Source organism: Nycticebus coucang, chromosome 10 (genome assembly GCF_027406575.1).
Source record: "Nycticebus coucang isolate mNycCou1 chromosome 10, mNycCou1.pri, whole genome shotgun sequence".
Lineage (NCBI taxonomy): Eukaryota > Metazoa > Chordata > Mammalia > Primates > Lorisidae > Nycticebus > Nycticebus coucang.
In genome coordinates, this window is record NC_069789.1 from 48,756,093 (window position 1) to 48,773,983 (window position 17,891).

At 39.4% G+C, this 17,891-nt stretch overlaps 1 protein-coding gene across 7 annotated transcripts in view; it reads right to left on the bottom strand.

The window, feature by feature from the left end:
* Positions 1-17,891, bottom strand: part of RPS6KC1 (ribosomal protein S6 kinase C1) — a 207,923-nt gene that overhangs the window by 33,433 nt on the left and 156,599 nt on the right. The window lies entirely within an intron of this gene.

The window sequence follows — 17,891 nt, forward strand, 5'->3', positions numbered from 1 at the left end:
ATAAAATGTCTTTTTATTTCAAGTATGGTTTCAAGCACAGCTCCTTATAGCAATTATTTTTAAAATGACAACCCATTTCTTCCTTTGAAGGGAAATTAATTATAACAAATACTTATATGAAAATTTTATAGCTAAAATCTCCTTTAAAGTTAAGTATTTAATCTTAGAAACATCAGATTATGTTCTGATATATTTATGTAATCATTTTTCAAGCATGGCCCTTTGGTCAAATGATACATAAATAAAATACTGTTTAAAGCTGTAAACTACCGTGAGGGATACAACAATATTATTCCATTTTAAAAATGCCCAGTCCAGGGGCGGCACCTATGGCTCAAGGAGTAGGGTGCCGGTCCCATATGCCAGAGGTGGCGAGTTCAAACTCAGCCCTGGCCAAAAAAACCACAAAAAAAAAAAAAAAAGAAAGAAAAATGCCCCAAGATTGGAAGGGTAATTTGGCATCTGGCATATAACTATGCCCTTATGGATGACATTAGTATTTTTCTAATTTATACCCTCCATACAATGTGATGTGTTGTATAAGATCAAGCAAGTAAAGCTACTGAGGAAGTTTAATTGGGCAGCCATTAATGAGTCGAACTATAGTAATTGTTTCTGTTTTCTGGTATATATCTATAAAACTAAAGTTATAAAACTAAACTAAAATTATAACTAAAATCATAAAAATTACCTTCAGAGAAATCAAATAAAGATGAAAGAATCTAGTATTTTACTAGCAATACTTGATATGGTATTTATTATTTCACCCTGTTTTTCTTTTGTTTAATTTTAACCATTAAAACTTCAACACTTTTTGCTAATTAAAACCTGTATATTAAAAAGCCTACAGGCTGGGTGCAGTGACTCATACCTATAATCCTAGCATTGTGAGAGGCCAAGGTGAGAGGATCACTTGAGGTCAGGAGTTTGAAACCAGCCTGAGAAAAGCAAGACCCCCATCTCTACTAAAAATAGAAAATAAGCTGGAGATGGTGGTGTATGCCTGCAGTCCCATACTGCAGGTGTATGCCTGCAGTCCCAGGAGGCCGAGGCAGGAGGATCATTTAAGCCCAGGAGTTTCAGGGTGCTGTGAGCTAGACTGAGGCCATGGTACTCTAGCCTGGGCAACAGAGCAAGACTGTGTCTCAAAAAAATAAATAGTCATGGTGTATGGCACACCTCTTAGGGGTGGGACATAATATAAGAGAGACTTTACCTAACAAATAACATCAGTGTAACCTATTTCTTTGTATCCTCAATAATCCCAAACAATAATAAAATAAATAAATAAATATAAAAACAAATTTTAAAACTATAGTTAAGTATCAAAAATCTACCACAGCTATACTGACAACAAATAATATTACAAGAAAGAATTAAATTAGAACTAGAAATCTTAAAAAAAAAAAAAAAAGTAACCACATAAGTATACTTTGAGAAGATATATGTTAACTATAGCTTCTAAAACTAGAAAATTAAGAATAATATGCCAGGGGCGGCGCCTGTGGCTCAGTCGGTGGAGCGCCGGACCCATATACCAAGGGTGGCGGGTTCAAACCCGGCCCAGGCTGAACTGCAAACCAAAAAATAGCTGGGCGTTGTGGCGGGCGCCTGTAGTCCCAGCTACTCGGGAGGCCGAGGCAAGAGAATCCCTTAAGCCCAGGAGTTGGAGGTTGCTGTGAGCTGTGTGATGCCATGGCACTCTACCGAGGGTGATAAAGTAAGACTCTGTCTCTACCAAGAAAAAAAAAAAAAGAAAAAAAAAAGAATAATATGCCAGGCACAGTGGCTTAGTGGCTTATGACTAGAATCCTAGCACTCTGGCAGGCCAACGTGGGTGGATTGCTTGAGCTCAGGAGTTTGAGACTAGCCTGAGCAAGACTGTGTCTCTATTAAAAATAGAAAAACTAGCCAGGGGTAGAGGTGGGTACCTATAGTCCCAGCTTCTTGGGAGGCTAAGGCAAGAGGGTCGCTTGAGCCCCAAAGTTTGCGGTTGCTGTAAGCTATGATGTCACAACACTCTACCCAAGGTGACAGGGTGAGACTCTGTCTCTAACAAAAAAAAAAAAGGAAGAAGAAGAAAAGAAAATTAAGGGCAAGGCACAGTGGCTCACGCCAATAATCCTAGCACTCTGGGAGGCCAAGGTGGATGGATTGACTAAGCTCCAGGTTAGAGAACAGCCTGAGCCAGAGCAAGACCTTGTCTCTAAAAATAGCTGGGCATTGTGGCATGTACCTGTAGTCCCAGCTACTCAGGAGGCTGAGGCAAGAGAATCACTTAAGCCCAGAGTTTGAGGTGACACCACAGCACTCTACCAGGGGCGACAAAGTGAGACTCTGTCTCAAAAAGAAAAAGAAAATTAAGAGTATTATATTAAAAATAAATCCCTCTACTCATATGAAGAAGGCAGTTTTTCCAGTTTTAAAATGTTATAAAACATCATATACCAAGGGCAGCTAAATCTTGAGAAAAAAACTGTTGACAGCCAATTGCAATGGATAGTCAATGGAGGCCTCCCCCAAAACTCTACTTCACACTTCATTATGTGTCAAAGAATTCAATAAATACATAAAATATCTAACACTCTGCCTAGCACAGAGAAAATGTTCAATTAAAAGTCATCATTGCGCGGCGCCTGTGGTTCAGTGAGTAGGGCGCCAGCCCCATATGCCGAGGGTGGGACCCAGCCCCGGCCAAACTGCAACAGAAAAATAGCCGGGCCTTGTGGCGCGCGCCTATAGTCCCAGCTGCTCGGGAGGCTGAGGCAAGAGAATCGCATAAGCCCAAGAGTTAGAGGTTGCTATGAGCCATGTGACGCCACGGCACTCTACCCAAGGGTGGTACAGTGAGAGTCTGTCTCTACAAAAAAAAAAAAAAAAGAGTCATCATCATAGTATTAATCCTGGGATTTTCATACATCTCTTTCTAGCAGTGATCTAATTAACACCCTACCCCATTCTGATCACAGCAGTATAGGACATTATAGTATATAACCTTCCCCTCTTTTTTTTTTTTTTTTAAAGCTACTGCTTTCTGTCTTCTTTAGGGTACCCAGTGTTTCATACTTCCCCATAGTCACACTGAAGTTTAAGATTTCATACTATATATGACTTTGAAAATCACCCACTCACAAAAGGAGCTATGCATGAATCCATATTGTTTAGTCTTTGACAACAAAAACCACATTCTTCTTATTACAAATTCCTGTATGGTGGTACTCTTAACAGTAATGCCTAAACCTGAAGCTGAGAGTCTTGTATGCAATCTAAATAAAATGACTTGTGTGGTTTTCAGTTGTCCTAGATGATGACTCCTTAGAGGAAAAGACTCAGTCTTTTTCATCTTTGCTTGTCTGCTGCCTTTATAGAGTGCGGGACATGATAAGACATTTAACAATGCTTATTAAATCAGATGCTGACTCATCAGAACAACATGAGCCATCACAAATTGACACCTGTAAAGTTCCAGTGATCAGAAATAAACAGTACCTAATAAAGAGTACCTAATAAAGTTCTAAGAAAACTTTCATTATTCTTAGGCCAATTTTACCTGGATAAGCTACTGAAGTCTAAAATCCAATGTGCCTGAATTGTTTATTTTTGTTCACCAAAATCATTTCCTCTGACTTCTGAGTCAAATCTGGCACAAAAGCTTTGGACCAAACACAGATTTTTTTTTCCTCTCCCTTGGTCTTCCTCCATTTGAAAAGTTTCCAAGTCCTATAGGATCTACCTATACTGTTTCTGCCAGCCATTCTCTTCTTTCAGTTCCTTTACCATTCTGTGCTTCTTGGGAAGGCACTATAGGTACAATTGGATCCTGACGTTAAGTCCCTCCTGTATCACTCTGTCATACTGACTGCTGCCCAGTTAAGTTTCCAATTCAGTACAGATCTTACCACATCATCTCTCCAGTCAAGAATTCACCTACTGAATCACATACCAACTTCAGTCGGTATTTGAACTCCTCAGTAAGGGAGCATATCAACCCATGAATTTGGACTTCTCAAGCTGTTGCCCTGTGTAGAGTGCCATGGCATCATACCTCATAGTAACCTGCAACTCTTGGGCTCAAGAGATCCTCTTGCCTCTGTTTTTAATTTTTAGTAGAGGCAGGGTCTTGTTACCAAAAGATAACATTTTTACAATTTTTTTGAAGCTTTTCAAGGAAAAGAGTCTGTAAGTACTAATAATGCCATGGGGGGGGTGTGTGTCACATTTTCTTCCTATTTAAAAACTAACATATAGTTTTATTATAACATTTTCAGAAAATATAAGTAAGAACAAGGAAAACAGCAAAAATTCAGAATACACAAATCACAAACACATTTAAAAAGTATATCTAATGGGGCGGCGCCTGTGGCTCAGTGAGTAGGGCGCCGGCCCCATATGCTGAGAGTTCTTAACCACACGGCCGTAGAAGTGAGCTGGGCTAAACCAAGTAAGTAAACATCTCGTATCTCTGTTTCCCCTTCGTGTATGAGCACCCAAATGAATGACCCAGGAGCACATTAAAAAACACAAACTAGGGTGGCGCCTGTGGCTCAGTGAGTAGGGCGCCGGCCCCACATGCCGAGGGTGGTGGGTTTGGACCCAGCCCCGGCCAAACTGCAACAGAAAAATAGCCGGGCGTTGTGGTGGGCGCCTGTAGTCCCAGTTACTCGGGAGGCTGAGGCAAGAGAATCGCGTAAGCCCAAGAGTTAGAGGTTGCTGTGAGCCGTGTGACGCCACGGCACTCTACCCAAGGGCGGTACAGTGAGACTCTGTCTCTACAAAAAAAAAGAAAAAATAAAAAAAAAATAAAAAAAAAAAAAGTATATCTAATGAAACCAATGGGAGTTAAATAAGGTATCATATTTATTAATCCAATAAATAAAGTTGCTAATATCTGATAAAAGCAAGTTGCTATGAAGATAGCACTGGTAAAGCAATTTAGCAACACATATCCAAAGTGGATCATCCTTCTTGATCCATGAAATAATCCCACCACCTAATGATAAAGACTATTAAACTATTACTACATTTATCCTCAGGCTTTTTATTCACAATTAGTATTATATCATAAATATTTTAATTTTCATGAAAATTATGAGCTGAATGGCTAATGTAGTATAACCATGCAACAGATATACATATTTTTTATTGTTTGGGATTCATTGAGGGTACAAAGAATTAGGCGACACTGATTGCATTTGTTAAACTCTCTCTTATAATTGTGTCCCACCCCCAAGAACATGTAACAGATATTAAGATGTATTTAAACATTCCTCTATTGTTGGATATTAAAGTTGCTTCCAGTCTTTTACTATTAGAATTAAAATAATAAATAATTTCACAAATATTTGACATCTCTGATTATTTAATCAGGGTTGAATTCCAGAAATAAAAGTACTGGATCAAAAAGCATGATATGTGTTGCTAAATCGCTTTACCAGAATCCTTTTCTAAAAACAATGTATTACAACAGTGCCATCTTCATAACAACTTGCTTGTATCAGATGTTAGCTAGTTTATATATTTGATTAATCAAATATGGTATTTATTTAATTCCCATTGGTTTCATTAGATAAACTTTTAGAATGTGATTGTTCTCATTTTCTTTATGGAATTTGTTACCAGCTTAAATAAGTACCCTAACATGAATACTAAAAAATGCATTTTCAAGGAAGAAATATTGTTTTAACTCTCCCCATTCTCTGCTGGGTATCCAGCTAATTTTTTTTTTTTCGTAATTTTCTGGACAGTATGGAAGAGAAGCCCAGTTACATACATTTTCAATTTGGAGTTACAGAAAGAAAATTTTGGTCCTATCACATACCTTTTTAAATTACAAAATCATAAAACTTACATATTCAACAAGAACACATTATTCCCATTGAAGTTTCTTACACAAAAAGTGTTTTTATTTTCTGCACTATTTTTATTTTCTGCAGAGTTAATTAAGATCAACCACAATGGACAAACTTAGACAATCATCAACACTATAATTATAATAGTGATAACAATCTTAAAAAAAAACCATTATTGCTAAATCACAAAATACCTGAAACATGTATAATTTTTAACAAGTTAAAAATATAATGACACTTTTCTAAGCCCTTTTGAAGAATATAAAATTGTAGATATTGGCCCATTTTAAGCTATGAAAATAACAAGTTGTTAAAACTCTTGTCTTTGCCTCTCATTAGATTTTAATCTGTCAGTTTTCCACAAGATTGTAAAGTGAATTTTTTAATTTGCTTGGCCCAAATTAGAACTTAAATTTAAAATACATAACAAAATATTGCTGTAACAATGATGGAAATCATCTTTTGACTCAGCAATTCCACTTCAAGAAATCTGTCCTATAAATATTCTCAAAACACAAAGCAAAACAAAAATGCACAAAGATATATATGTACAAGTACTAGAAACACTTTAAACACCAATTAATAGAGAAGTAGTTAAACAAATCATACTAAATCTACCAATTACATGGGTCTACTCAAATAAATAGCAGCTAATTGCAAACACATAGTGCTTACCATGCACCAGGTACTATTCTAAGTGCTTTACATATATCAACTATTTAATCCTCACATCAACCCTGTGAGGTTGGTAATTTTCATTATCCCTGTTTTACAGATGATAAAACCGAGGCTAAGGTTAAATAACTTGCCCAAGGTGACAGGACTAGTGATAGGGAACTAATATTTGTATTCACATAGACTAGCTCTACAAACCTTGTTTGTAATCACTACACTGCACTGCCTCTCTTATCATCAGTATATATCAGACCTATATCAACTGATAAGGAAAGGTGTCCAAGGTTGATTGTTAAAATGGTGGAAAAGCAAGCTAAAAACAAAATGTAAGACCCATTTTTATTTTTTTTTTTAATGGACCAGGCACAGTGGTTTATGCCTATAATCCTCGCACTTTGGGAGGCCAAGGTAGGCAGAACATTTGACCCCTTAGTTGGAAACCAACCTGACTGAGAGTGAGAACCTCTCTCTACAAAAGGTAGAAAAATCAGGCAGTGTGGGGTGCGTGTAGCCCCAGCTACTCAGGAGGCTAAGGCAAGAAGATCCCTCACGCCCAGCTATTTGACATTGCAGTGAGCTATGATGATGCCACTACACACTACCTGGGGAGACAGAATAAAACCCTGTCTCAAGAACAAAACAAGGAGGTGGAGCAAGAGGGCGCCAAGTAATAGCTTCCCTGCAACTGAACACCGTGAGTCTGGGGAGATAAGACTCCAAGCATCTCTGGCTGGTGGGATCTGCCTATAATCATCCCTTTGAGGATACAAGGAGTCACCAGGGGACTTCTGGACCCCAAGAGGAGGACAAAAACAGTGGAAAACTGGCAAGTGGTTGCGTGTGTTCAATCGACTTAATCCTGCCAGCAGCTGTAAGTATAAGCAGTAGTGAGACTGCAAACTGGAAAGGCCTTACCTGTGAAGTGTCTCAGTGTTTTTGGAATTGGCACTCAGTTGAACTGCCTTGGCGAGAGCTTGAGCAGGAGTGTGGAGAACTTTGGGCATTGTCTAGGGCCCCAGACTGAGCCACTGAGCTGGACGGAGGTAACAGTGTTCGGCTGTGGACCGCAGGGAGCCATTGTGAGAGAACTGCCCCGGCAAGCTCCGCCCTCAGGGTTGCAGAGCAAGGATCGGGTGGGAGCTAGAGACCTAGTGACTGAGCAGCCTAAAGACGGACTGAGCTGCCTTTCAGCCTTAACCCTCAGGGGCAGAGTGAGACCGGTTTTGGCACACTGGAGCCTCAGGCTATTGCCTTGGGTAGAGTGCCGTGGCGTCATAGCTCATAGCAACATCAAACTCCTCGGCTTGGCGCCTCCCGGACCTGCATAAGAGTTGCGCCGTGACCCCCAACATGTGACCCACAGCCGCCGGGCCTCCCCATGCCCTGACCAGGAACTACAGGAGCCCCGCAACCCTGCGTCCTCCCTCCGAAACCCTCCCTGCCTCCACACCGGCCCGCTCATCTGGCCAGGGACACTGGTAGCCGCGTGCCCACAGGAGCCCTCCCTGCCTCTGCACAGAGCCCTTCTCCTGGCCAGAGCCTGCTGGAGCCTTGGGCTCTCTGTGCCAAAGTCACTGGGTGCCAGACACTCCCAGAACCATGCACACCACCTCCCGCCCTGTTGCTGGATCTGGGTGTGTCAAACTCCAGAGCTACTTCCACAACCAGAACTCCCTGGCTGGGGCAGCCACAGAGGAACTACACAGGGTCACTCCCTACAAAGATCCAGCAACAAAAGAGTAATCCCACTGGGGTCTAATCTTGGAGAGACACCTCCCCAACTCTGAGGACGGCCAGAGGCAAAGGTGAAAAACAATCATGAGGTGAAATCAAAAGAAAAACTCTGGCAATATGAATAATCAGAGTAGATCAACTCCCTCAAGGATCAATGGGGCAGACACAGCACAAGATCCCATGCACAAACAAATAGCTGAGATTTCAGAAATCAAATTCAGAACCTGCATAGCAAATAAGACCGAATTAGAATTCCAAGCAGTAACCCAAAAGATATCTCAAGAATTCAACGAATTCAAAGACCAAATGACCAAAGATTTTGACACATTCAGATAAGAAGTTGCAGCCCTCAAAGATCTGAGAAACACAGTAGAATCCCTCAGTAACAGAATGGAACAAGCAGAAGAAAGGATTTCTGACACTAAAGACAAAGCTTTCGAACGCTCCCAAACTCTCAAAGAGGAAGAGAAATGGAGGGCAAAAATAGATCACTCTCTCAGAGAGCTCTGAGATAATTCAAAGAAAATCAATATTCATCTTATACGGATCCCCGAAAGCGACGAAGTGGCTTCACAAGGCACAGAGTCTCTTCTCCATGAGATTATGAAGGAGAACTTTCCAGACATGCCAAGAGATTCTGAAATTCAGATAGCAGACAGTTTCAGACCTCCAGCATGACTCAACCCAAATAAGACATCCCCCAGACACATCATAATCAACTTCACTAAAGTTAATATGAAGGAGAAAATTCTGAAACTAGCCAGACGAAAGAAAACCATCACCTACAAGGGCAAGAATATTAGAATAACTGCAGATTTCTCTGCTCAAACCTTTCAAGCTAAAAGAGGATGGTCACTGACTTTTAATCTCCTAAAACAAAATAACTTTCAGCACAGGATCCTGTACCCAGCTAAACTGAGTTTCATTTATGACGGAGAAATTAAATACTTCAATGACATTCACATGTTGAAGAAATGGTTGCCATAACTAAACCAGCTCTCCAGGATATTCTCAGACCTATCCTTCATAAAGACCAGTGTAATCCTCCACCACAAAAGTAAACCCACCCAGAGTATTGTGATCAAATTCCAACTTCCACAGTTGCAAAAGGATTAAAAATGTCCACCGGACTATCGAAAGGCTTATCAAAATTCTCAATTAATGTGAATGGTTTAAATTGTCCTCTAAAGAGGCACACGTTGGCTGACTGCATACAAAAACTCAAGCCAGGTATCTGCTGCATACAAGAATTGCATCTTACATTAAAAGACAAATATAGACTCAAGGTGAAGGGATGGTAATCTATACTCCAGGCAAATGGAAAGCAGAAAAAAGCAGGCGTTGCAATCCTATTCACAGATGCAATAGGCTTTAAACCAACCAAAATAAGGAAGGATAAGGATAGACACTTCCTATTTGTTAAAGGTAATACTCAATATGATGAGATTTCAATTATTTGGGGGGGGGGGTTGTTTTTTATTTTATTTTATTTTTTTGGTTTTATTTTATTTCGTTGCTTATTTTTTATTTACTTATTTTTTTGTTTCTTTGTTGAGACAGGGTCCCACCCTATGCCCCTGAGCAGAGTGCAGTGGGCATGGTAGCTCACCACAACCTCAGACTTGGGCTGTGGGCACCCCGCTGCCTCAGCCTCCGGAAGCCGCTGGGATTACAGGTGCTCGCCGCAGCTCTTGGCTAGGTTTTTCCATTTTTTTCATGAGTCGGGGTCTCACTGCCGCTCAGGCGAGTCTCGAACTCCTGAGCTCAAGCGATTCTCCCACCTCAGCCTCCCACAGTGCTGGGATTACAGGCGTGAGCCACCACACCCAGCGAGATTTCAATTATTAATATTTATACACCCAACCAGACCGTACCTCAATTTATAAGAGAAACTCTAACAGACATGAGCAACTTGATTTCCTCCAGTTCCATAGTAGTTGGAGATTTTAACACCCCTTTAGCAGCACTGGATAGATCCTCCAAAAAGAAACTAAGCAAAGAAATTTTAGATTTAAACTTAACCATTCAACATCTGGACATAACAGACATCTACAGAACATTTCATTCCAACAAAACTGAATACACATTCTTCTCATCAGCCCACGGAACATACTCCAAAACTGACCACATCCTAGGCCACAAATCTAACCTCAGCAAATTTAAAATAATAGAAATTATTCTTTGCACCTTCTCAGACCATCATGGAATAAAAGTGAACTCAGTAACAACAGAAACCTGCATACCCATACAAAAACCTGGAAGCGAAACAACCTTATGCTGAAGGATAGATGAGTTATAGACGAGATTAAGAAGGAAATCACCAAATTTTTGGAACAAAACAATAATCAAGACACTAATTACCAGAACCTCTGGGATACTGCAAAGGCAGTCCTAAGAGGGAAATTTATAGCACTGCAAGCCTTCCTCAAGAAAACAGAAAGAGACGAAGTTAATAACTTAATGGGACATCTCAAACAACTGAAAAGGAAGAACACTTCAACCCCAAACCCAGCAGAAGAAAAGAAATAACCAAAATCAGAGCAGAATTAAATGAAATTGAAAACAAAAGAATTATACAACAGATCAATAAATCTAAAAGTTGGTTTTTTGAAAAGATCAATAAAATAGATAAACCTTTAGCCAACCTAACCAGGAAAAAAAGAAAAATCTCTAATTTCATCAATCAGAAATGGTAAAAATGAAATAACATTTCTGAGACCCCTCAGAAATTCAAAAAATCCTTACCGAATACTACAAGAAACTCTACTCTCAGAAATATGAAAATCTGAAAGAAATCAACCAATACCTGGAAGTATGCCACCTACCAAGACTTAGCCAGAATGAAGTAGAAATGTTGAACAGGCCTATATCAAATTCTGAAATAGCATCAACTATACAAAATCTCCCTAAAAAGAAAAGCCCAGGACCAGATGGCTTTATGTCAGAATTCTACCAAACCTTTAAAGAAGAACTAGTACCTATATTACTAAACCTCTTCCAAAATATAGAAAAAGAAGGAAGACTACCCAACACGTTCTACAAAGCAAACAACACCTTGATCCCCAAACCAGGGAAAGACCCAATAAGAAAAGAAAATTATAGACCAATATCACTAATGAATATTGATGCTAAAATACTCAATAAGATCCTAACAAACAGAATCCAACAACATATCAAAAAAATTATACACCATGACCAAGTGGGATTTATCCCAGGGTCTCAAGGCTGGTTCAATATACGTAAATCTATAAATGTAATTCAACACATAAACAAACTAAAAAATAAGGACCACATGATTCTTTCAATTGATGCAGAAAAAGCTTTTGATAATATCCAGCATCCCTTCATGATCAGAACACTTAAGAAAATTGGTATAGAAGAGACATTTCTTAATATGGCCTCTGATAGAGGCCATCTACAGCAAACCCACAGCCAGTATCGTACTGAATGGAGTTAAATTGAAACCATTTCCACTTAGATCAGGAACCAGGCAAGGTTGCCCATTGTCTCCATTGCTCTTGAACATTGTAATGGAAGTTTTAGCCATTGCAATTAGGGAAGAAAAGACGATCAGGGGTCAGAAGAGATCAAACTTTCACTCTTCACAGATGATGTGACCATATATCTGGAAAACACTAGGGACTCTACTATAAAACTTTTAGAAGTGATCAAGGAACACAGCAATGTCTCAGGCTACAAAAACAACACCCATAAATCTGTAGCCTTTATATATACCAACAATATCCAAGCCGAAAAAACAATCAAGGACTCTATTCCTTTCACAGTAGTGCCAAAGAAGATGAAATATTTGGGAGTATACCTAACAAAGGACGTGAAAGATCTCTACAAAGAGAACTATGCAACTTTAAGAAAAGAAATAGCTGAAGATGTTAACAAATGGAAAAACATACTATGCTCATGGCTGAGAAGAATCAACATTGTTAAAATGTCTATACTACCCAAAGAAATATATAATTTTAATGCAATTCCTATTAAAGCTCCATTGTCATATTTTAAAGATCAAAAAATAATACTTTGTTTTATATGGAATCAGAAAAAATCTCAAATAGCCAAAACATTACTCAGCAATAAAAACACAGCAGGAGGAATCATGCTACCAGACCTGAGATTGTACCATAAATCAACACTGATCAAAACAGCATGGTATTGGCACAAAAACAGAGAAGTAGATGTCTGGAACAGAATAGAGAACCAAGAGATGAATCCAGCTACTTACCATTATTTGATCTTTGACAAGCCAATTAAAAATACTCAGTGGGGAAAAGATTCCCTATTTAACAAATGGTGCTGAGTGAACTGGCTGGCAACCTGTAGAAGATTGAAACTGGACCCACACCTTTCACCATTAACTAAGATAGACTCTCACTGGATAAAAGATTCATAGACATGAAACTATAAAAATACTTGAAGAAAGTGCAGGGAAAACTCTTGAAGGAATTGGCCTGGGTGAATATTTTATGAGGAGGACTCCCCAGGCAATTGAAGTAGTATCAAAAATACACTACTGGGACCTGATCAAACTAGAAAGCTTCTGCACAGCCAAGAACATAGTAAGTAAAGCAAGCAGACAGGCCTCAGAATGGGAGAAAATATTTGCAGGTTATACCTCCGATAAAAGTCTAATAACCAGAATCCACAGAGAACTCAAACGTATTAGCAAGAAAAGAACACATGATCCCATCTCAGGGTGGGGAAGGCACTTGAAGAGAAACTTCTCTAAAGAAGACAGATGCACGATCTACAAACACATGAAAAAATGCTCATTATCCTTAATCATCAGAGATGCATATCAAAACTACTTTGAGTTGTCACCTAACCCCAGTAAGAGTAGCCCACATAACAAAATCCCAAAACCAGAGATGTTGGCGTGGATGTGGAGAAAAGGACTTCTACACTGCTGGTGGGAATGCACGTTAATATGTTCCTTCTGGAAGGAAGTTTGGAGAATACTTAGAGACCTAAAAATAGACCTGCCATTCGATCCTATAATTCCTTTACTAGGTTTATACCCAGAAAACCAAAAATCACAATATAACAAAGACATCTGTACCAGAATGTTTATTGCAGCCCAATTCATAATTTCTAAGTCATGGAAGAAGCCCAAGTGCCTATCGACCCACAAATGGGCTATCAAATTGTGGTACATGTATACCATGGAATACTATGCAGCCTTAAGGAAAGATGGAGACTTTACCTCTTTCATGTTTACGTGGATGGAGCTGGAACATATTCTTCTTAGCAAAGTATCTCAGGAATAGAAGAAAAAGTATCCAATGTACTCAGCCCTACTATGAAGCTAAATTACAGCTTTCACATGAAGGCTATAACCCACCTATAGCAAAAGACTATGAGGAAAGGGCCAAGGAAGGGGAAGGGAGGGGGGAGGTTAGGGTGGAGGGAGGGTAATGGGTAGGGCCACACCTACGGTGCATCTTTGAATGGGTACAGGCGAAACTTACTAAAGGCAGAATACAAATGTCTACATACAATAACTTAGAAAATGCCATGAAGGCTACGTTGAACAGTTTGATGAGAGTATTTCAGATTGTATATGAAACCAGCACATTGTACCCCTTGATTGCACTAATGTACACAGCTATGATTTAACAATAAAAAAAACAACCAAAAATCCCCATGTATCAGACAGGTAGGGAGTACCCTATGTACATTTATAAACGTAGAAAATTTGGGGAAAATACAAAATAAACTGTTAAAAAGAGTACCTATTTCTAAAGAACAAAACTAGGCATTAAAGTGAATAAAAAGAGAGAATTTTTATTTTATGTACTTCCGTAAAGGTTGAATTTATTTGTTTATACATTAGTGCTATAATTTAAGAAACTAGTTAATAGAGAATCATTTCACTTCTTGGGTCCCTAAGTAACTTTAGAGAGAAACTTTTTTTTTTTTTTTTTTTTTGAGACTCTATCTTACTCCGTAGCCCTCGGTAGAGTGTAGTGGCATCATAGCTCACAGCAATCTCAAACTCTTGGACTCAGGCAATCATCTTGCTTTAGCTTCCCCAGTAGCTGGGACTACAGGTGCCTGCCACAACACTTGGCTAGTTTTTTTTTCAGGTGTCAAACTTCTGAACACAAGAGATCCTCCTGCCTAGGCCTCCCAGAGTGATAGGGGGCGTGAGTCACTGCACTGGCCTAGAGAGAAATTCTTTCTCACCCCTCCCCACCTTCAATTTGCCACATCCACAGTAAGCGGCTTTTCTGACATTTTTAACCTGGTCTTTCATCTGACTGGCTTAGTCTTCAACAATTATACGCTGAACACCTTCTATATACCAAGCACTGTGCTAATTGCTGAGATATTATGATGAATATTACATTATCCTGAATCTTAAAAACTTAAGTACTCATAACCTGAATATGTTTCCCCACTTTCCTTCATCCAGAGTTAAAATAAAAGATTTATTCAAAGGAACAATAAACATTGTAAACCTCTCTCCTACAATCCTTTCTAGTATATCTGCCTACTCAATAGCACCTGAACATTTAATAAAATCTCAAACTCAGGTGTCCAAAACTGAATCCCTCATTTTTCCTTCTAAATCTATTCCCCCTACAGCTTAGTAAATGGAAACTCCATTCTTCTGCTTTTTTTTTTTTGTAGAGACACAGTCTTACTTTATGGTCCTCGGTAGAGGGCCGTGGCCTCACACAGCTCACAGCAACCTCCAACTCCTGGGCTTAGGTGATTCTCATGCCTCAGCCTCCCAAATAGCTGGGACTACAGGCACCCGCCACAACGCCCGGCTATTTTTTGGTTGCAGTTTGGCCGGGGCTGGGTTTGAACCTGCCACCCTTGGTATATGGGGCCGGCACCCTACCGACTGAGCCACAGGCACTGCCCGGAAACTCCATTCTTTCAATAACTTAAGTAAAAAAACTTTCCATGCAAGGCAGAATTGTGTCTGTTCTACGTATACCTTTACAATATAGTCAGACTCTAATAACTATTACTCATGACTTTCACCATTAACACTTTGTTTAAGCCACCCTCATTTTCACCTGGATTGCAGCAACAACCTTCAAACTGATCTCCTTTCTATTGCCCTCCTATATCCTATTTTCCACAAAGCAACCAGCGTGATCCCTATCTCAGCACTCCTTTCCTTGGCATACCCCAATGACGTCCTAACTCATTCAGAATAAAAGTTAAGTTCTTACATTGGCCTATGAGACCACATAGGATCTGCCTGCCTCTTCCCTCCTCAAAGCTCACTTCCTGCCACTCATCCCATTCTGCTCCAGCCACTCTGATCTTGCTATTCCTTGTGCAACAAGCTTGCTCCTGCCTCAGTACATTCTTTCAAGGCAGCCTTTCTTTACATATCGTATTGCTCCCTCTCTTGCTTCCTTCCGGTCTCTGGCCAAACATCCCTTCTCAATAAAGTGATCACTGTATATAAAATAGCAACTCCGACATCCCTTTGGTATCCCTTTCCTCTTCCTTTACTTTTTCTTCATACCATTTCTCTCCAGCTGACATAGATTTACTATGCATTTGCTCATTGTCTGTGCTGCCTCCATAAGGTAAGGTAAGCTCCATGTAGGCAAAATCTTCTGTTTTATTCGCTGCCACATCACAACTATACCCGTGAATAGTCAATAAATAAGGGCCCATTTTACAATGTAAATTAGATCCTGTCATTCCTTAAGAGTTTTTCAAGGGTGGTGCCTGTGGCTCAGTGAGCAGGGCGCCGGCCCCATATGCCGAGGGTGGCGGGTTCAAACACAGCCCCGGCCAAACTGCAACAAAAAAATAGCCGGGCGTTGTGGTGGGTGCCTGTAGTCCCAGCTACTCGGGAGGCTGAGGCAGGAGAACCTCCAGGAGTTGGAGGTTGCTGTGAGCTGTGTGATGCCACAGCACTCTACCGAGGGCAATAAAGTGAAACTCTGTCTCTACAAAAAAAAAAGTTTTTCAAATGGATAGTTTTCCAACGCATTTGAATAAGCCAAAGTCCTTCCTTACCCTGCCTTCAAGGCTCCAGACTGCTTCTCCAATACCCTCATATGCCATTGTTGCCCTAACCTACTACACTCCAACCAAATGGTTCCTTTCTTGTTCATCAAATATCCCACATCCATTTTACAATGACTCCTGCACCTTACACTGAAATGGTTGCTTCTCTTTCCATTCCGAACTCCTCCTAAATGTCACTTTCAAAGAGGGCTTCCTTGTTCCCCCACTTGTTCTCTATTAAATCTCCCTGCATTAAACATCAGTAAAGGCCTCATTATTATCCAATATTCTCGTTTTTTGACGCTCCACAACAGGAATTTAAGTTTCAAAAGGGCAAGCTCCTTTCCTGCTTGTCCACCTAAAAAATAAGTCTACTCTATAGTACATGCTCAATAAATTTGTTGAATATTAAATAAATCCAGAGCCCCTATTTGCACTATAACTTACTGTCTCTTATCGTAAAACTTTCCTAAAACTAAACAATAGACATCTGAAATGAATGGTCAAAAGAGACAAATTCTACAGTCATGTGACCATTCAGTTAGATGTGGTCAACAGTAAAGGAAAGAGACTTGGTAAAGATAATCTAAAACTGGAAAAATCGAGTCATGTCTCTATAACTTTAAGACATAGCTTTGAGAGGTATGTGGGAATGTGAGAAGTTAGCAGAAGAAAAACTGAAGAATGACTTGAGAAGGAAGAGGAGGAAAAGGAAGGTGAAGCTACAAATAGCTAGGATTGAAAATTTGCCACAGATAATCTCCAACATGAATAATCCACACTGGGTAATAGAATATTGACTATAATTACATTCATCCTACTGACCTTGTTCTAAATTATTATGGATTATTACTACGCAAGTTATTTTGTTCCACACCAGAGGTGGCTGTATTTTGCTATCAGATGACATGACCTCTAACTCAATAATGTCTGTAATGCACTGGTATCCTCAGATAAAAGCTGTCTATAATGTCTGAACAAAGGTGAATTAGTTATCCAATTCACACACGCAATTAACTCTCTTAATACCTGAGAGACCATGGAGTCCCTTCTGAATTTCCTATTAAATACTGCATATGGAGGTCTTCCCTCCATCTGTAGTTATCTTGTGCTATACTTCATAATAAACAATATTAATAGTTTATTGCCCCCATCAAAAATCTTGCATTAGTTATCATAAGAGACCCCATTCCAAAAAGCAATGACTCTTTTTCCAGGGAAAATGTATTCAATTCAGATGTTACGCCTATTAGTAAAGCACAGTAGTTCCTTATTCTCAGTAATATAAAAATAATAATGTCTTCATGAAATACGGAAAACAACTATTTTTTTTTACTATTTTAAGAACATTTCTTAAAAGCCAAAAAGCAATATTTGTTAAGTGAATTTATATTTATACGCTTTGTTCTGTCATTCTAAGTAAAAGACGATTTATTTAAATTCAGGTGTTAAAGGGCAAAAGCAAATCAAAACATAATATTTTCTTTGCCACCTGTTCCCTCTACTAAGAGCTGAAATTTCATAAATAGTTTGAAGGCAGAGCACTGTGCTTCGGCTTTGTACCCATATGTGATGTGCCAATGGCTGTATTCATAAAAACTCAGATCAGAATAACTAGGTAATGTCAAATGTTAA